This window comes from Anguilla anguilla, chromosome 3, assembly GCF_013347855.1.
Source record: "Anguilla anguilla isolate fAngAng1 chromosome 3, fAngAng1.pri, whole genome shotgun sequence".
NCBI classification, from domain to species: Eukaryota; Metazoa; Chordata; class Actinopteri; order Anguilliformes; family Anguillidae; genus Anguilla; species Anguilla anguilla.
In genome coordinates, this window is record NC_049203.1 from 52,765,329 (window position 1) to 52,786,186 (window position 20,858).

At 45.7% G+C, this 20,858-nt stretch overlaps 1 protein-coding gene across 3 annotated transcripts in view; it reads left to right on the top strand.

The window, feature by feature from the left end:
* Positions 1-20,858, top strand: part of mid2 (midline 2) — a 157,417-nt gene that overhangs the window by 44,057 nt on the left and 92,502 nt on the right. For 2 of the 3 annotated variants that reach the window (XM_035410117.1, XM_035410119.1), the window contains exon 2: positions 4,785-4,851. The gene's annotated coding sequence lies outside the window, so the exon portion shown is untranslated. Of the gene's footprint in view, positions 1-4,784; positions 4,852-20,858 lie in introns of those variants that run through there. The other variant, XM_035410123.1, reaches the window with a different exon arrangement.

The window sequence follows — 20,858 nt, forward strand, 5'->3', positions numbered from 1 at the left end:
GTTCCAATACACTTGACAAGATCAGTAAAGCGTAGGAAAGTGTTTGAATCCAAAACAAATACGTATTTTACCCAGGTCTGTCATACATACACATACATACATATACATGCACTCACGCTCGCTTACACAAGCAGTCATCTTTTCCTTTGACTATATAATCGGGGGTTTTCACATAGACGTGACATCGCTGACAGGATGCTGCCAGAATTACCTCTCAGAGTCTTCCATATCAGGCCAAACACAACCTGCATTTCTCATCGCTATTGCTCTGTCACGGTAAAGCCGTATCTCGGAAATTGACTCATTTTTTCCCCCCGCGCTGAAAGCTTCCTCCCGATAACATTCAGATTTCACTCCTAACCTACAAATCTCAATTCAAAAACAAATATCCTTCTCCCAGCATGTTTTATCCTTTTTTACATCTCATTCAGTATTTTCCCCCCAACAGTCCTGGGAAGTTTGAGCACATACTAGTACTGTGATTATTCCAATTTTATACCCTTGAATATCAAGTATGGGGATTTTCATTTAAATGCACTTTGCATTCCCACTAATATTTGGGATGGGGAACAGAATTACTATTGAGAGCCAAAGCTGTAAGTGATGCCCCCTTGAAAGATCGATGAGTAGGCGGCTTTATATTTGCACCCACTCAAACCATTGCTAGTTTAAATGAAACTAGGTAATTAAGATAATTACAGAAGTCTCTCATGTGACACCTATAACAGTTGCAGTACTTACATTTAATCTTTAAATCTGTTCTCTTACCTAAAGGTATTAATAATAATAATAATAATAATAATAATAATAATAATAATAATAATAAATATAGCTGCAAGCAGCAATTACGGGGACCAAGCAGCAAGCACAACATGCCATTGCATTTGAGCTACCATGTGGTCACTCAGAGTGACCTTCAATCATTATGCAAAGTTTTGTGACACCAGAACGGACAGTTACGTATCAAATCAGTTACGTGTTATCAAATCATATAGGATTAGGAGCATTTGAATCATTTTTCAAAAAAGTCTAATTTGCGGAAGATCTAATGGGGGGAGCTTATGGGTCCTTATGGGAAATGCGTTACGTTTGACGAGTTGCACATATGTCCAAAATTTCATGACTGTAGCTCAAATGGGGCAGGAGATATGCTTGTTCAAAATGGTCCAAAAACCACACCTATTAGCTCATGATAGTGCCACCTTATGGCCAATCGGCTTCATATTTGCTTCCTGTCCATTTGGAGTGCCCCTATACCAATGTGCCAAGTTTTGAAAAAATTGGCATTATGGTTATGCCTAAACCGGAAATGAGCTCTCTAGAGCCGCCATTTTGTTTGATCGGGCCAACAGTGGAGGGTTAGCCTCCACTTATGTGTGCTGATATGCCTACGAAGTTTTGTGGTGTTAGGTCAAACCGTTCAGAAGATATACATATTTATGTGAAAAGCCACGCCCTCCGCAATATTCATTGGCTCATAGTGGCATTGTTTTTTAACTTTTCAAAAATTTGATATGCTAATAGACATTGCTCCATAGATTATGTATACAAAGTTTGGTGCAGATTGGTGTAAAATCCTAGGAGGAGTTTGATCGTTTATAGTTTTGCATAAAATTCAAAATGGCGGAAGATCTAAGTAACAGAAAGTGATGGGTCCTTGAGGCAAATTTGTTCCTCATGAGGAGTGGCATATGTGTGCAAAATTTGGCGGGGTTCAGACAGTTCATAGAACTTAGTTTCATTAAAAATAAAAGAGAGAGAGAATGAGAGATGAAAAGTACAGTATGAGGATGGCATATAATTATGGAAATATATTTCATAATTATATGCCAATATTAAATCAATTTGATGCTTTGAAGGCACAACAATTGCATTGCTAATGAATATTAGGCTCGAAAATACAACATTTGCCGGATTTAACGTGACACTGGGTATAAGCCACGGCCACTTCCAGTGTCCGGATACAGATACAGAGACAGATAACTTTGTTGGTTGAACAGATACAGATACAGATAATGACGTCTCTGCATACCCCTAGTTGCTAGGTAGTTGACATGGTGTTCTAGGCGGTTGCTAGGGTGTTCTAGGTGGTTACTAGGGTGTTGCTATGAGGTTGCTATGGAGTTCTAGGTGCTTGCTAGGGTGTTGGGTTGATGGGGTGTTAATAAGTGGTTGCTATGGTGTTCTATGAGGTTGTTATGGTGTTCTAGGAGGTTAGGGTTACGGTTACAGCTAGGTTTAGGTTTAGGGTTACAGCTAGGGTTAGGGTTACAGCTAGAGTTAGGGTTACAGGTAGGGTTAGGATTAGGGTTACAGCTAGGGTTAGGGTTACGGTTAGGGTTAGATTTACAGCTAGGGTTAGGGTTAGGGTTACAGCTAGGGTTAGGATTAGGGTTACAGCTAGGGTTAGGGTTACGGTTAGGGTTAGGGTTACAGCTAGATTTAGGGTTACAGGTAGGGTTCTGGGTACAGCTAGGGTTAGGATTACGTTCACAGCTAGAGTTAGGGTTACAGCTAGGGTAAGGGTTAGGGTTACAGCTAGGGTTAGGGTTAGGGTTACAGCTAGATTTAGGGTTACAGGTAGGGTTCTGGGTACAGCTAAGGTTAGGGTTTCGATTACAGTTAGCGTTAGGGTTACGGTTACGGTTATGAAAATGAACCACGTGTCAGATGTCAAATAATAATACATAAATTTGAATGTAACCCATATTAATAAACATGAATAAATAAATCACTTGATCGGTCTGCCTGAAGGGGTGGTTGTCAGCTGTCAGTCACTCAGGCGGCATGCCACATCAAACAAACATACCGTGGATTCAGCAAATTTACACTGCTGTTATCAGACATATGAGCTTCTCAACCTCATCTCCCTCCGCCACCACACAGCGTCACCTCCGCCAACCAACCCCCCCTCCCCCCCCCCCTCCGGCGAGCACAGTCTGACGCATTCCCAGTCCTCTCGCTGACTCCACGGCCCCCCTCAGCCTAAGATTACGCGTGACGACGTGTTTACGCGAGCAAGGTTAATCAGATTGCCTTTTGCATGCCTGCCCTAGCATGATGGAACGCGACCTGAGAAAAAAATAAATGAAAAACGGGAAAGAGGCCTTCTCTGACCCTGCCCGGAGGGTTTGAGGTCCTGGGAGCCGACACGCAGGAAGTGCTCGTGACGGACGGGAGATCCGATGCTCCGTGGCGGAGAGAGGTTGCTCGGGGTCTCGTACAGGGTGGCACGCTTTCCCCGAAGGTCTCCCATGCTACAGTACAACCGTGGAAAGACCAGTCTTGCTGCAAACGATCGTCCCCGTTACCGGCAGAGTTCTGCCTCCTGTTAATGAAGTCAGTAACAGTTATAGACAAAATGATGATATTTTGTATATCCGCGGCTTCCCGTTTGCACGGGACTAAAAGACACAAAGTTCCAAGGAAATGAATCGACCACCATTTCCAAACTGACCCCAGACAGTGGCTAGGACACACGTCTTTGATTTCATGTCAGTTTGGTCTTGTAGGCTTCCTGTAGGCTTCTGAGAATTGCCATTACAAATACTAAATAAATAAATAAATAAATAAATAATTTAAAAAACAGTCTCAAGGCACTAAATTTTAATCATTGCATTTCATTTTATGGTTAATTCTTGTTTTCACAGATTGGGTTTTATGTAATTTATGAGTTCATTTTCTGTAAGTAATGCTCTGACTCTCCAGTAACTGTAATTGGCTATAAAACTAAGTGTCAGGTGAGTGTATTGTCTTCTGGCAGCCTTGCAGAAAGTTATCAGTGTTTCTGTTGTTCAGCATACCCTTGAGAATCCGAGGTAATTGAGAAATTTTACTGATGTTCTGTCAGTTTATAGTCAATTTGAAATTCAGTGCCAGTTCTGTAAGTGTTTAATTAATAGTTTTCAATTATGAGAAATATTCAGGTTACATTGTAGGTCTCTCTCTACTCTGTCCAGGCTAGCTCTGTTGAACATTACTCAGGTTGTCCACTAATTACCTTTCAGGATATTAGCCATTTATATAGAGTGGAGTCATATTGAGGACTGCATTTTGTGTGATTGCATTTGAGTGTTGCACGTGTGCAATAATCAACCGTAACGCACAGGTTCCACCTGGCTTACAGGAGTCCTGCTTCAAACCTGAACCATCAAAAGGGATTGAGAGATTATCATCATAATGTGTCTTTCTGAAAGTATAAGCCATGTTTGTAATTCTGTGTGTGTGGGCGTGTGTCACAAAGTGGAAACTCGGCTAGTATTGAGCCGTATTTTTTATTTTGTGTACTTTCATGGAACCTTGACCATTAGTTAATATCACTCGAGTGTAGCTCCAAATCCCTGAAAGGACCACTGGAGTGTGTTTTGCTCTGCAGTATCTGTATTCTTGGAAGAAGCTCTTATCCAAGGTGACTACGGTACTTTACATTTGAATCATTTATACGGGAGGATATTTATCCAAAACAGTTCAGTTAAGGTACAACACACTGCTGGAGAATACAGCCAGTGAAACCACACAACACATCTTTTGAGGTCTGACTAAAGGCAGAGACATGGGCCCAATTACTGCCCTAGTCATTTTGTTCTAGTCCTGAACTGTGCCATCAGGCCTAGCGTCCAGACAGGCTGCTGAGAAGCAGGAAGCATGTCTCCACAGCAGGTGTTGCGCTATTGATTGCTCTCATTTGTAGCTGGCCTGCGCACTGATTGGGTACTTTGCCTCATCATACCCATGTCTCCATGGTGATATCTCTCTCTTTCTTTCTCTTTTCTCTCTTTCTCCAGTTCTCGGGCCCCCTTGCTGTGCATCCACCCATTTTCTGATCAGTGCAAATCAGACCGGAGTCCACAGGTAAGTCTCAAGCCAGCACGGTTTCTGCCGAGCTGCTTTTACGCTCACCTTTCCTGATGTAGATTGCAGTTAGCTTCATCTTCCATGCGCTCATCTTGATGTAGATTGCAGTTAGCCGCACCTTCCATGCACTCATTGTGATGTAGATTGCAGTTAGCCTGATCTTCCATGCACTGATTGTGATTTGACCTGCATAGGCTTTGTACCATGGCGTAACTCCTTAAACCCTTTCAATATTTGATTTCCCCTCGTGGGCATATTTTGATGGCTTGTGTTCAATGGGGTTCAGACAGCTTTCCAGACAGACAGTTTGTGCTTCACCTACCAAGTAAGGAGCTTTGAACAACGTGTAGCCTATTTCCATGTGCTTTTGGTTCATGTTTGCTGACTGGTTACTGGGGACAAATCTTATCAGTGAACCATTAAAATCATAACTGTTCATGTGGAGAGTAAACTAATAGTGTTTTGGCTAATATAAAAGTGGATCAATGCATTATCCATTATCCATGTAAATAGGTAGAGTAATGACCTGTGATTTTCTTTTATGGGTTTTTTAAAAGTATTTTTAAAAGGTGTATTCGACGATTAATGCAATGTGGCAGGTCACCTTGAATTTTAGGTCTTTGTTTTTTATCCACTGTACCGTGATACGTTATCATTTCAACCAACGTGAGTGCGTTGGTTGAAATGATACACAGCGTGGTGTCGTTATATTGCCTTTTCCCACGATGCATCTGAGCTCTGCCACCATCGCCTCCGTCGCTCATCCCTCCCGAGGAGCCGGAGATAAACAGCGCTTTCTGTGCTCTCCCCGCTTGAGGCCTCCGACTGGACCCCGCCTCGCCTCGCCCCGCCCCCCCCCCCCCCCCCCGACTGGACCCCGCCCCGCCTCGCCTCGCCCCGCCCCGCCCCCCCCCGACTGGACCCCGCCTTGCTATCCATCTCCCAATAACACCGGAAAGCCCCCTCGATCCTCACACCCAGGGAGAGATGTGGCGCAGATCGCGGCCCGACTGAGGGCCGTCTCTAAAGAAGACGCCATTTTGCCGCGTAATAAGACGGCAGCGGCTCTAGCCGCGGGCGGATTTGCTGGAACGGGAACCGATCGGAGAGACAAGGAGGCCCCTGTTCCCGGCCACGGCTGCCGCGGCGTGAAGAATGCGGTCCCGGCGGCGAGGGTCGTGCGTTCACGGCGCTGTACTGTACGTCTGAGCCGCCCTCTCTTCCGTCTCGCCCGGGTCAGGGGGTATTAGCGGTGACATTTTAGCTCTGGCAGGAAACCGTGGGCTCCAGAACATTCCTGACTACCCGCTTGTGCGTTTTAAGGCTCTCTCTGACTGCAGATGCTTTTCCCATGAGAAGCGCATTGGATGTGGTCATTATCTGGGAGTCAAGGCTGATGGTTATCAGTGCAGTAGTTCATTTTTCCCTGGCGCATGCAGTGATGCACAGTAGGCCCCTTGTGCTTCCTGTCTTGTACAATGTAAATCATTATAGTCGAATTGGAGATGTTCTGATTAATGTTGCGGAGGGAGGTGAGGATGATTTCGTGTGAAATCTTTGAGGTTTTTTTTTTAAGTTGCAGACGTTTTTTTTAAGGGTGCCGGAGAGAAAAAACGCGGCGAATTTATTCCGGCGTCTTCCACCTTAACGGACGTTACTACAAGTAACGATCGCCTCTCAGCGGTAAATTGCAGGGGCCGTGCGCGGTGATTTAAAAAGCGCTTCGGGGGATTTTCCGCAGCGGCGATGCGACAAGTCCGTGTCAGGCCCCCCCTCGTGGCGTCGCCCCTCTTTCAGCCAAGCGCGCCCGCCGCCGAGCGTTTCGGCAGCTCGCTCCCCGAGCGCTCCCCTGTGCGTGCGCAACGGCTCCTGTCTTCTTCTGACGGGGCCCGGGGTGTTTTGTTGTCTGTCATTACTGTTGTTTTTTTATCTTTCCGGAAGCTTTTGAAGCTGCCGTTGCCTGAGAAATGGCCCTCGCTGCACTGCAAGTCTTTGTCCGGCACCGCGTCAGATAAATGATGTAAATAAAAAAGTAAATCGGAAAAAATGCGAAGAGACCACGGATGATTTTTTCAGCAATACAAAACGGGCCTGTCAGATATCTGCCCATCACCAGTGCACTCTCTCTCACAGATTTCCTCCCGTCTATTATTTATGGCATGGGGCTTAGGGCAGATTTCTGATTGATTGATGCTCTGATGAAGTTCCAGCGATGAGTTTCCGCCTCCGTGCAGCTGGAGTTCAGTTGGTCACAGGCCGTAGAACCTTGATGTGTTCATACCTCAGGGGCATTGCCCTGGAAGCAGACAGAACAGCCAAATCCTCTTCAGGGACTGCTTTTTAGTCAAGGAAAACAAATTTAATCCAGCACCGTATTACAATAAACCACTGCATTCAATCATCACCGCCATGCCATATAAGGGCAAAGGTCACTGTGCTATATGTGGACTTTATTTAATGAAATGCTACTTTCTGATGAGACGGCTTTAGTGGATTTGATTGAATCAAGGGGATAACTTCAGAGCAATACAATCACAGCACCACGAACCGGGGCGACCAACTCTGCCACCAGCACCACCTATATGCTGTCTGTCAGTGGAGCTGCGCTGTCTGATATGAACCTAATCTATTGTCTCTCAGCCCTCTTCATGTTTGCTTTCATTTCAGATTGTGTGTGCATGCGTGGGTGGGGTCTGTCAGTATATTTCTCATTTTTATACATTTTCGTAAGAGAATTATAGCCCGGATCTGAAACTATTTAGCATTTTTCTGTCACTTTTGTTTTTGGAATATCATTTACTGAGCCGGAATTATATTGCGCTGGCAGTATCTTGCTTTGTCAACAATAACATGAAGAATGGCCAATGTGCTTTTTACAAGCTTATCTTCGAAGTCTGCCGCCGTGACCAATGGGCCATCCCGTCGTGTGTAATTCATGCGGAGAGCGCGTCGTCGACTCCCCCCGTGATTAATCGCGACGACAGCCGCGGGAGAAGGTACGCGGCGGGAAGCGCGTCGCAGACGTGGCCTGCCCGGCCGTCCGTACGCGAGGGCCGCTCGCTCCGCCTCTCGCGGAAGCTGGAGCGCGGCCAGGCCCCGACGCGTGCCGACGCCCGGGGTTTGGAGGAGGGCGGCGTCCCGGGACGGGAGAGAGAGAGAGAGCTCCGTCACCTGCCGTCTCCGCGAGGGCGAGAGACGCGCCCGAAGAGGAAGTTCGGAGGGGTGGCTCTCGAGCCTCACGTTTGATCAAAGCCCCACATCCGCGCGGCTCAGCGTGCGACCCCGCACATCCTGCGCAGCTCAGCGTGCGACCCCGCACATCCTGCGCGCCGCCTTTGTCTTCATCTGAGAGGAGACCCGAGGGGGTGAAGGGTTCGTTAAAAGGGATCCCCAAATATGAAAAGAGCAGGTTTGTGTGCCTCGGCGAGATCCGTAGCCAGCGCCTGTCCCTCCCCCCGCCTCGGAAGCAGCTGCAGCCGCAGGGCTTCTACGCTCGCACCCCATTCGCGCTCGCGCGGAGTGCCGAGCGGTGTAAGCGAGCGGAAAATCGGAGCTGAGACTGTACGCGCGGAGTCTCCCAAGCTCGAGGACTGTGGGAAAGAGAAATCTGGCATCTGTCCTGGCGCCAGGATCAAATCGCTCTTTTGATTTTGAGGGCTGCCGCCCTGGCAAAGGACACGCCTCGTACACAGGCTGTTGGGGCTACGTCCACTGAGAACGCGCTTGGCAAGAGGCCGTAGGATTTAATTGACGCGGGCTGAAATGACACCGGGCTATGTGCGCGAGTCCAGTTAGCTTCAGGAAAGGGTGGACACACCCCCCTGGCCCATCTCGCCTTTAACCTCACTGGTCTTACGTGTCACTTCCTCTCGCTCACCGTCTCCTGCTGACAGGAAATGAGGGAAAATGGCATATGTTTTAATTTAATCTGATGGGCGATGGAAGAACTGAACATCGATGGGTTCACTGAGCACTTTCCTGCAAGGATGCATCCAACTCGGCTCATGCAGGCTCAGCTCTTGCGCCTTAAGGTTTATGTTGGAAACATGCCACGCAGTTATCTGCACATGGATGCATTGGACGGACAGCTGGCTCAGAATACAGCATGTGCAGGATGTGAGACTCAGTGTGCTGCCCCAGTTGGAAACTGAAATGAAGCCTGACTCCTCTTACCTTTAAGAGCCCTTTCCGCAGTGCACTGTGGGCCCATAACAGCTGTTCACTGTTTTATAGTTCTCTATGAATTCCATACAGTGTATACCATTGCAAAATATTACTTCCCACAAACAAATCCTTTAAATGAAACTCTATAGCAGGGACGGGGGCGTGGAGGGGGAATCTGGTTCTGGGGATTTAGGAGCCTTTCATTTGAATTCCACCTCAGGCTGAATGATCTAATCAAAGTCACGCTGCGCCGCACTGATAGATGTAAATCTATTGTTGATCGAAGCTCGCTAGCGTGCTATCTGGCTTCTGCGGTAAAGGAAACCAGAATTTCTGGTCTCCGCTTCCTAGGGATCTAGCCCTTTCTCTCTCTTTCTCACAACGTCAGCTCGACGTTGGCCTTCTCACGCAAACCCCCCCGCGCCCGTCCCGCGTCTTCCCTCCTCCCCGAGCGGCGGCGCTTTTGCGTCGCGTCGGCCTCGTAGGCCGGAGTCACGCGTCTGCTTCGGGTTCCAGCTGCGCTTCATCCCCCCCCTCAAACAGCCCCGCTGCTGTCTGTGGTTCCTCCTGCCCTCCTGCCCTGATATCCCATCTCCCCATCCATTACCATTCATCCCCCAGGAAGACACGGGCTCCTTTGTTCCCGCGCGTCAGTAATGGAGTCGGCCGTTTTCAGGCACATCTGAGTTCAATATCTCTCGCTTTCGATCATCGCCGTCTGTCTGGCTCCGTGCGTTACTCCAGGACTCCAGTCGCTCGGCCGACGTCTGCAACAAAAGCGGTGCAGCTGCACTGTGCATCGAGCTCTGTATAGCAAGGGTCTTGTTTTTCCTCAGCGCTGCACCATGTGACCGTTGCTCCTTAGAAAATTCATTGCACATTTGTCAATTCCCCAGATTTTCCTCTTTTTCTTCCTCCCTCTTTTCTCCAAGTGAACTTGATTTGACAGGCAATAGAGTGCTCTCTAACGATGTTTCCTTTAAAAATGCCATCCCTGTTGGTAATTCGTTAACTCCCGGAAATAATTTACCCAGGTCTCGCATCTAAAACATCTGCCACGGCGCACACAAAAAAAAAAAAAAAGAAGAAAAAATCTGTGGAAGAAGTGCGGCGCGTGTGCGTGCGGTAATTACTGGGAGCCGGGTCTTCCCCAGCTGCAGCCCCTCTCCCTGCCCAATCAAATCCGTCTTTATTAGCCCCGTGCAGATGTTGCTCCTCACGGTCCGCTTTTGAAAATCCAGGCGTAACCGGCTGGCCCAGAAATCAGTTTGTCTGCAGGGAGGACTGCTTTCCTGCTCTCCGTCTTCAGGGGGAAAAAGGCGCGGTTTTCTCCGAGCTCCGGGCCTGAGAGCGGCCGTCTTGTCTCTCATCGCTCTGCAGCTGGAGCCCCGCTAGTTAGGCCCGGTTAATTAACCAGCGGTGCCGCGCAGCTGAGCGGCGGGATTTGCATCTGGCGCAAGGGGGGCCGTTACGTTTTTTTTGTTATCTTTTGTTTCCCGTCTTCCATTTTAATTTGCGTCGGTTCTGTTTTGCGTTTTAAGCATGTCTGAGGGATTACAGCTGATTATACTGGGGAAAGGCACAGCTGTGTGGTTCACACAGGAAAGTGTGAAAAAAAGCGGGGAGACGGTTTGTTTGAACTGGCCGAATTAGCGGCTGATGATGGGTTGACGGGTAATGTGAGGGGAGCCGTGGCCATATGCTCGGCTAACGGCGATGCCGACGAGCCGGCGGAGTGTAAATAACATGGCGGGCTCGCCGTGGGTGCGTGCGCCTTCTGCTCGCAGTACCAGGGCTCCAAAACGCTCCATCTCGTTCGAGTAGGATGCGCACTTTACTGAGTGTCTCATGAGACCCGATTCAAAGCACAGTTGTATTAAGGTCGGTCATTTTGTGCATTAGGAGCCACCGTGTAGTTATTATGTAACGCTTTCCATAGAAAATATTATCATAGAAAGTGTCGTCGGATGTGGGAAAAATTACTGTGTATAAAAGGTAGAGAAAAGGGTTGGTCCCATCAGGTGTTCATTGAGCGTACTAACCCAGAGAAAATATGTTATTGAAGGTAGCATTCAGGAAAATAAAATCCAAATTGAAGAGAGCTTTGGCGTAAGCAGCGGCACTGCAGTAAATTCACCAGGCCCGGATGAAACGGCAGATCAAAGCGGTCTCTGTTGGGCCTATCAGACGAGAGCCGACAGGGGTATCTGCAATTCAAGCAGCGGCTCAAGCCTCTCTCCGGCGGCTGCGTCATTTTGTCGCGTGGCGTTTACTCGTTCGCCCTCTGACCGAGCGCGGCGTTTCCTTCAGTGCGACCGCGGGAAGCCGTGGCACGCTCGTGATTCGGTCTGAGCATGGGCGGGTCGTGGGGGCGGAGCTTAGACCAAATTAACTTATCATATCGCTGCGCCACAGCATGCACCAGGGGCTCTGAAACTGGGGTGCAGGAGTAGCATTGGGTCCTTGGGATACTCTGCAATATGAGGAAGACATTACAATTACTGTAAGTGTCTCACAAATTACATATTTTAGAATTTTGTGTAAAATAGATTTGTGGTTTATACATATGTGATAATTTTGTAGGTTGCATTTTACTCAGTTGACCCCCTAGTACTGACAGTGCAGGTGAACTTGTTCCCATGCACCAGCACGTTAAAAAGTCACAGCTTGTCGCAGGAGCAGGATGAAGGTTCCAGAATATGGACTAGAAAACGTTTGGGTCCTCAGCCACAGGGTGGTCATTTTAGAGCTACTTTCTGAACCCCTGATGTGAAGTGCAGCTTTTCAGCCGATCTGTTGTCGGGGCATGTGCCACAATTTCAGGTGTTTAACTCGCACAAAGGAGAGAGGACAGTCTTTGGTTTGACCCATAACCCCTTAAGGGCAGACCCTCACACCACCTTCGGGAAGCACAGCTATTGGTCCCCCATGCCTCTGACATACATATATACAGTATGTATCTGCTTATTTTGCAAGGAGAAAAAAAAAAGGTTGTGTGGTGCTGCAGCTCCACTTCTCCGCTTCTCCAGTTACTGGCCCATTGTAACTTGTCATGGGAACAGGTCACATTTTCTGTTCCTGAGAATAATAGAGTCTTGGGGCAGCCCATCATTACAACATTAAAAGAAGAAAAAGGCGGTTGTAACACTCACGTGTTCCACTTGAAGCACTCCCTTTGGGTATGTGGTGGGTGAATGAGTGACTGGAATGACCTAGAATTTTCTGTGTGCTGTAATCACGGAGAGCCTGGGAGGTGGCCCTCTGATATGAATCAAACATATACTTGGCCTCATTTTCTCTTCCATCTGCGCACGTGAACATCCCGTAGTAGCCCATACCAGGCATTAAGATTCAAGACTTAAGACTTTGCTCAGTTCCCCTGCTCAGTGGTAAAGATAGTTCAGCAGACGCTTCTCAGTGTCATCTGATGGCGGTCGGTGCTGCTCGTATTGCTTTGTACTGGTGTCTGTAGAGAAGGTAAGCACCCCCCGCTCCATTTCCTCCTGAGCCACTCTTCTTAGTCAGAAGAATGCGTTGCATTGCATCTTCTGGAGAGCTCTGTGGGAACTAATAGCCTTCACTTTTTATTACTATTGTATGCAGTTGCACTCGAGCAGAAATGTTTTATTCAATTGTGCGCTCAATAAATGATCCGGCAAAAGCTGTCTATAAGACGTCATGTGGAACTGCTGCAGTAATGGAGCTTCCGCGCTGAAGGGCGATTCGTTTTTTTTCCCCGATGGTAAGAGTCATAGCTGCTATGTGAGTTACGCAGTTTTGTTTGACTGATGGGGCGTCGTATGTCGAATACACCGGTGCTCATTAAATAAAAATGGCTTGCACTGTGTGATTCTATTGTGAAAACACAATGCAAAAATCATGCCCATCACGAACTAATTGTCTCAAGTGAACTTTAATTTAGGAACTGCATAAGTTTCAGTGCTGTATAAAAAAAGTTCATAGTTTGAAAAGGCATACACCCAAGCTTCAGTAGATCAGCTTCTTGCAGTAAATACGGTATCAATAATACCCTGATGCTTGGTTAGAACATCAGAACAACTTTGTGCTACAAGCAGTAACTGTCAAGCTCGAAGATTTTATGTTAGTAGCATAGCTGGATCAAAGCTTCCATGCACATTTGATTGTTAATTTATAATGGAAAGTTTTCATTGTGCAAATGGCTGCAAATGGTCCTCTGGCTGGCAGTCTAAAACAGATGGGCAGGCTGTGTATTATGAGGCATCACACCTGGCACTGAACGTCAGATGAGTGTTTTGTGGCCGAGCCCAAAACTAAGGGGTCAAGAAGATCCATACAAGAACCAATCAGAGCCACAGTGCTGCCCAGTTGACTGGGTACCTCCAACACCCTTAACGGTCGTCATAGCAACTATAAAATTGAATCATCATCCTAAAGTCAGTCCTTTCACCAATTTTCATTTAAATCCATCCATAATTTCTTCCCATTATCCTGCCCACAGACAGTCATAACCATACATCCTCTTGGCAATTGAGGGGACAAAAACAGTAGAACATAAATTGTTATGCATTGCCCAGCATGCAAACTCTCAGCCATCTGCTTACAGGTGTAGCACATCTTTTTATTGTCTGGGTGATTAACCCTCCATAACCTCAGCAAACAGCACCAACTCCAAATGCCCTGGATAATATAAAACTGCTGCAGAGTATTTTGTAACACTGTAAATATGTCGTTCAAACCTGACGACTCAGCGAATTTCAAACTTTATTTTGGAGTGCGGAGCTGTATTTCATCCGCAAACCTGCAACATTGATTGTAAATCACATTTTATTTTGTATTGCTCTACCTCATGGTGCAAGTTTCCAAATAAAAGGATGACTCTTTGATCTTGAAGCAGAATCTCAACAAGTTGTATCCAGTTTCCCAGTTTAATATTTCATAAAGAAATGTCCCGGTGATACAGAATGAATTATGTGATTATGTAATCCGGAATTGAATCTCCTCTGAACAGTGACTTGGAGTTTCTTTTTGGAGTATGAAGTCTTGAGGAGTTTCTTGGAAATCTTAACTGGGTCACTGTTGAACGGAATCTGTCATAATATGCAAGTCTAAGTTGATTTGATTTCATGATATGGCATCCCTGGACCCAAAGAGGTTGATTTGCTTAAATTATTTGGTATCTTTTGACCCCAAAAGGTTGATTTGATTTTGTTAAATTCAGCTAAGATAAATGCTCTAAATTTTGTTCATATTTCATTATTACTGACAGCTGTGTATGGTGTCTTAGTTTGACTTTTGAACCAGTGAATGAATTAGCAAATGGTTTTACATATAGATGATGGACATTTGGGTGGGGGAGATTATCCCTACCATATCTTATTATTATTATTATTATTATTATTATTATTATTATTATTATTATTAATAACAATAATAATAATAATAATAATAATAATAATAATAATAATAATAATAATGTTGTTATTATTATTATTATGGAGCATTCCCTGCAAAATGGAGGTTCCTGATTCAAGTCCTGGCTGGCCGTATCCTATCTGTGTGCAGTTTTATATGTTCTCTGTGTGGGTTTCCTCTGGGTACTCCGGTTTCCTCCCATAATCCGAAGACATAGTGACTACTCTGGTTAAAAAATAATAATGAAAATAGTGCTAGTAGTAAGTCACAACACCAGTAGCAACTGTAGTAATACTTTTTAGGAATCGCATTGTAAAACAAGGGTGTACAAGGACTAGACCGGTCTGAAGAGTTGGGGTTTTAGGCCTGATTTGAGAGAGTGCTGTACAATAAGTGCTACCTGATCAATACTAAACCTTGGGATAACAATTTAACTGAACTGAAAGACTGCATCTCCTACAGTACAGTGTCCCCTATCAGTTGCCTGAGGTATTGGTTTTCTGCTAGTGCTCTCACACTGCATTCAGAAACAGCCTGGTTTTGTCTCAAAGGTCTCCCAACCAATTACATTACATTACAGTCACTTAGAAAATGAGAAACTTTCTAGAGTAACTTACAAAAGTGGAAAACTTTTAGTCTCAGGAATAGGAAAGTGCACCAGTAAGGTGCTGAAGGCCAAAGAAACTAACAATTGTTATTGTAATCAAAAGTAAATGCCAATTTACAGCTAACCTAAACTTACACAGCTGTACCTAGAAGATTTCCCCCAAAAGCAAATACAAAAAGGAAGAGAGAGGGCAGCTAAAGCAGGTCAGGTCAGCCATGGCACAATTTGAAGAGATAGGTCTTCGGATAAAGTTGGAAAATGGGCAGAGTTTCTGTTGTCCTGATCACAGTAGGAAGCTCATTCCTTTACTGGGGGGGCCAGAGAAGACTGAAGACGTGACCTGGAAATACAGACACGGTTAAGGAGGGGCCGTGCACCCAGAGGGGCGCAGAGTGAAGAGGTCTGCCTGGTATGTAGGTCCTGGTAATTATTTTTTTTTTAAGTGGAGCAGTCCTAGCAGTCCAGTAGGCTAACACCAAGGTGTCGGATTGGATGAGAGCCAATACAAGTAGCCAGTGGAGGGAGATGAGAAGGGGAGTGAAAAGCCTGAGACTGTGAAAGCTGTAGATCAGATGAACAGAAGAATCCTGGATGAGCTGCCGGGTGAGGAGAAATTGGGAACACGCTTTTCTTGGGTTAGAAGATGAATTCTCCATTCTAGCGTGGCAAAAGTTAGCCTTAGCAGCTTAGCAGACAACACAAATATGTAGGTCAACTAAAACACTGACTGTGATTAAAGAACAGACACTAAGCACCTTCAACAGTGACAAATGCAGCTCACACACTACTGAAGATGAAACACTTTGATAATGCACAATTATTAATGAAGCCCAGTTTTGCATGTCATCAGCCGTCTGCCAAGAGGCTACAGTGTGATATGGGTTCTGGCTGGCAATGTCACAGGCAGCCCAGATTGGATGTTCGAACAGCAACACCAATAACAGATGTGGAAATGAACAAAACGAACAATAAATAACCTATGTAAGCAAAATCATGCAGTGTTTACTTTTTACGGAATGATGTCAAAAAGTCTGACTCGTAGCACGTGATCTGGTTTCTGTTGCCAAGGGCAACAGTAGCCGACCAACGGGATTTCACAAATGAACATGGAACAAGATTGATGTGGTCTTGTTAAGAGTCCAGCTATGGACTCGTTCAGGCCCACAAGCAGATGAAAAATAAACGGCTGGGCTGACTGCTGTGTACCCGCGACCTTGTCCGGCTGCTGCGTCTGTCTCGTCTGTTAATCATCAGAGAGGAGGAGACCCGGACGGCGGGAGAGGTAACCAGATCGGACTGAAAGGCGCTTTTGCATTCTGATTAATATCATGCAGACACGCCCCCCTCCGCCTCCTGCCCAATCCCAGCCGCAGGATTAAAAGGCAGGCTTGCACACCGCTCTCATTTGCAATGTGAGAGACCACTGCTGTGCCCAACATGGCAGTTTTGATCTATCACCAACACCTTTTTTTTTTTTTTTTCAATCAACAAACATTGTAGCAACCCCAAAATGTGCGCTAAAACGATAAAAAAAACCTGGCTGTAATCCTTTAATCGTTTGCACTTATGCTATCCTGTCTATTTCAGCCAGTTAGGATGCATGATGAAAACTCACACAGAGGTGACTCATCTGTCACTCAGACAGTATTAATATGTATAGTGTGTGATAGCTGGGCGAGGAACTGGGCGTGTTACCAAAGGTCTCCATGTCTAAATTCAAATGGGACACAGCTGCTGTCGGAGGATGACTGGGGCAGTGGAGAAAATGAAAAGAATGGTTTTCTGTCCATCTTGTGAAACGTTGAAAACAAATACATGATCGTGGCAATGTAATTGGCTTTGCATGTCCAGGGCAACTGCATGCCCATATTTGTGCCATGAGGGAGCCCATGGCACTGGTCATACTGCTGAGGAAGTAATTAGAACTATTCAAATCTGTCTCTTTGCTGACATAGAGGGTAATGATGTGACATGTAACTTCTTTAGACCCAGAACTAGCCACTTTTTTTAACCTTACGTACAGAAGAATTCAGTTAGTGTAATATATTCACATTTATTGAATAACAAATCAAAGTATAAGGATTTTTCTAATTTCCTGCTACAATAACACAAAAAGATGAGTTTTACTTAATCTTAGATGCAGCTTTCCTCAAAATAGCCTCCTTTGGCTTTAATTACAATTAAGCAAATTATTAGAAGTCTATCCAATCACATAGCACATTTTTTAAAACCATAGGTAGTCTAATACCATTGGCTTGTAGTGTAAGTAAAATAGGCATTATAGCTGCATGAAATATGTCAAAGAAGAAGGCGTTAGGTTGATATGCAGGGTCCTGTAGATATATTGTGGCAAGGTTATTCCCCTTGAGAAATTGCAAAGAAACTTAAGATTTCCTGGTGCCGTGTAAAGTGCATGTTCAGAAGGGTCCAGCTGATGGGCAGTAATGTTAACAGAAGAAGATCAGGAAGATCAAGAGGCAATAGACAAATATCTTGTGTCTAGCCAGATAAATCTTTATAAAGAGAAACCGGTTCCCCTGACTACAGTGAAACAGCAACCATAATTTTCTGGTCTAAAATGATTGTTGTAGAAATTGTTATTATATATATATTTTTTTTCCATTATTGTACTTTGGTTTGTTATTCAATAAATGTGCATGTATTAACCGAATTCTTCTCTACCTAATTTTTTTTTTTTTTTAACTACAGGTGGCCTCATACTTATGGCCTGTACTGTATATGTATTTTATTTAAGAATTATTTAAAATGTTCTGGATTGGGTTGTCCCTGAGATAAGAAATAATGAATGATTGCATGACGGCAGCCAGAGAGCATCGGTATAACAAACTGATGTGTTTATTAGCTGTTTTCTTGCTGTTAGCCCCAGTGCACACTCAATTATTTTTTAGATGCAGGAATGGAGCTGATTAATCAATACGGCCGGAGCGGTGCTGCGGTCCGTGTTGTTCATCATCTGCCATGCTGCACCCTCTGGCTGAAGCATCCACACGGCCAAATTGTTTGGTACTACAGAGTGTATGTGTATGTGCGTGCGGGCGTGCACGTCTGTGTGCTCGCCTTTTCTTTGTGCGTTTGTGCATGTGCACGCTTGTGTGTGTGTGAGCTTGTGCGTGTGCACCTGTCCATGTGTGCACGTGCGTGTGTGTGTGTGTGTGTGCATGTACTCGCGCAGTTTTTTTCGCATGTGCATGCGTGTATGCAGGCTTGTGGTTCCCGGCCTTTTGAGTGCTTGTGCGCCGCTGAAGGGGCAAAGGCATGATTAAATCTCCTGATAACAAAGTGTATCTAGTCTGAAAGCAGAGCAATACCCTGACGTGCAGCCTCACTTTGGATTGAGATTGCACCAGGAAGTGACAGAGTGCTTTAACATCTTGTTTATTTGCTCTGGCCAAATCCTCCCACCTTTGTTTTATGGCCGCTTTAAACCGGAGAAGCATTGCCCCGTTGTGTTCTTACCTCTGAAAGCTGCTGTGACACACTCTAATTAGACCATCTCTCAGGCTTTACGAAGCCTAACCACGTGCATATAAAATATAAAAGAAAAATATATAATTGCAGAAAATTAGGCTCTATCGATCCAGTCTGCGGAAGATAAGGCATGCTCACTGATGTAGATAGGGTTCGGTTCTAAATTATACGATCCGCATTATTCTTTCACAAATTGGCTTGGAAACCCTACATGAATTCAGTGCAGCGGGAGCATTTCACATAACGACCACAATCTATCCAATTATTTATGTGTGTTTACGCTCAGCGTTTCCCCAAATGAAAAGGGCAGGGGAGTGTGTAGGTCTAGCACAAGTGACTCCTGCAATTTGAAAGTGGACAAACAGATATATATTTTTTTTTTTATCCTTTCCTAGCTGGACCGACAGTTTTTTTTGAGGGGCAGTCGTTAAAGTTTAATGCCACTGGCGCGTCTCATCACACAAATGGCCCTTTTCCCCTCCGCGCAAATCCAGATCTCTGCCTTTTTAATCTCCTCTCAGGCACCGGAGCTCTGCTGCTGATTGTGCCCATAATAGGACTTGTTGCATCGTTAAAAAAAGGTAGCCCTGATCTTATCCTTCCTGACAGCTAAGGAAGGACACTTGGCCTCACCCACATGCAGCAGTCTAGTCAAGCGGAACAGTTGTACATGGTACCGAAAGACAAATCACTGTAGGCCATCACACTCTTTCTGTTTGCACGGGAATGCAGAGAGCTTCAGCCTCGTTTCAGGGGAGAGAAATGACTAAACGGTGAATCAGATTTCATTCATTTACACGCTTTGTGTAATTAATTTCTAATCCACACGTAACGGATTGCTTCCTCGGTTTTTGGTCCTCAGAGGGACTGATTGCGAACAGTACATTCCGTGGCTGTTCCCCCCCCTCATGCCTACAATATGAAGTAAATATAAATTGAAGTGAAATCAGCACCACAATTTTTATAAGCAACAGGTAGCAATCACATGTTGCACCAAAGGAAGGAAGCAATGAATGTTTACCTGGCAACTTGACACTCGGTTGGAGCACTAGAACAGATGAATACTTTAAAAATCTTGTTTTCAGCCTAGCTCCAAGTTTGTCTTGGCTGCGTGATTCTTTATTTGAAACATCTGCTCATATTGTTTGATCTAATCTAGCGCATGGTGGCAAGCTGCACCAATTCAAGGAGCTGATATCCGCATGGGAATTGAACCTCCGCAGCCACTGTGAAGCATGATTTGTCAATATAGTTTACGCACGACGGGGTGTTTTTCTTAACGCTCGACAATTGAACCTCTGAGCAACTTAATGCCATGCCACAGAATGGCACCCTTTGAAAACCCCTATCATCATCTTTGGTATGTTCCATTTAGCTACGTGTAGATTAGTTTGCAGTCTCTAAGCATACAGCGTAATGAAATGTATGGCTTAAAGCCGTACATTCCAGATTAATATCTGTTTAAGCATGGCTTTTGAACACAAATTCAGCAGCCTGTCCTTGAACTCGAGTCTGCGGGGCTGAGGTTGGTGTGTATTTGTGTGTGTGTGGGTGGGGGGGGGGGGGGGGGTGGTTTACAAGAGAGGCGGGAGCCAGAGAACATGAACACCTGTCATGGTCTTAAATTTTTATTTGATTAATTCCACGTTTCCCTCCGAGATCTGAAATTCATAGCACTTATTCAGCTTACGGGGCCCCAGACAGTAGCCGCCTAAATGGCGGGGCGTGAGAGATGAGTCAGGGAGCCTGTGCCGCAGAGCCGTCAGAGCGCGGGTGGAGCACGGCCCCCGCTCACCCCCCCTCTGTCCGACGCGCGTAGGTCACGGGCTCCGGCCCTCACGGTGACGCGCGCGGAAAAATCAAACGCTTCCTCAGGTCACGGAACCGGGAGATCCTGGCGCCGCCAGCGCCAGCTGAATAATTTAGGCCGGCGAAGCCGTATTACCGTATGCGACGAGCCTGTGATCCTGGAAGAGCTTGCAGGAGTGAGCCAATACTTCAAAGGAGGGGGGTGGGGGGGGGGGGGGGGTGGGGGTGGGGGGTCTTAAAATATGTTATTCCTCCAGCCTAGCATCTAAGGGAAAACAACATATGCGCCCAAGTAGAGGCTTTCGACTTAATGTGCCCCTTTCAGTCCAAAAGACATCTGAAAATATACTGCAGACACGCGTGTTTCCCACTGGTCATCGCTGACAGAAGAGCAAAAAAAGGCAGGTAATTTGCAGGTAATGTACACTTTGCACTGTTCTTCTTGACACGGCTATAAAAAGAGTAGCTGCAAATGGAGTTCTTGCCCAGACGTGGGAGGCTTTGCAGTTTTTTTTTTTTTTTTATGTATGTACTGTCTGTT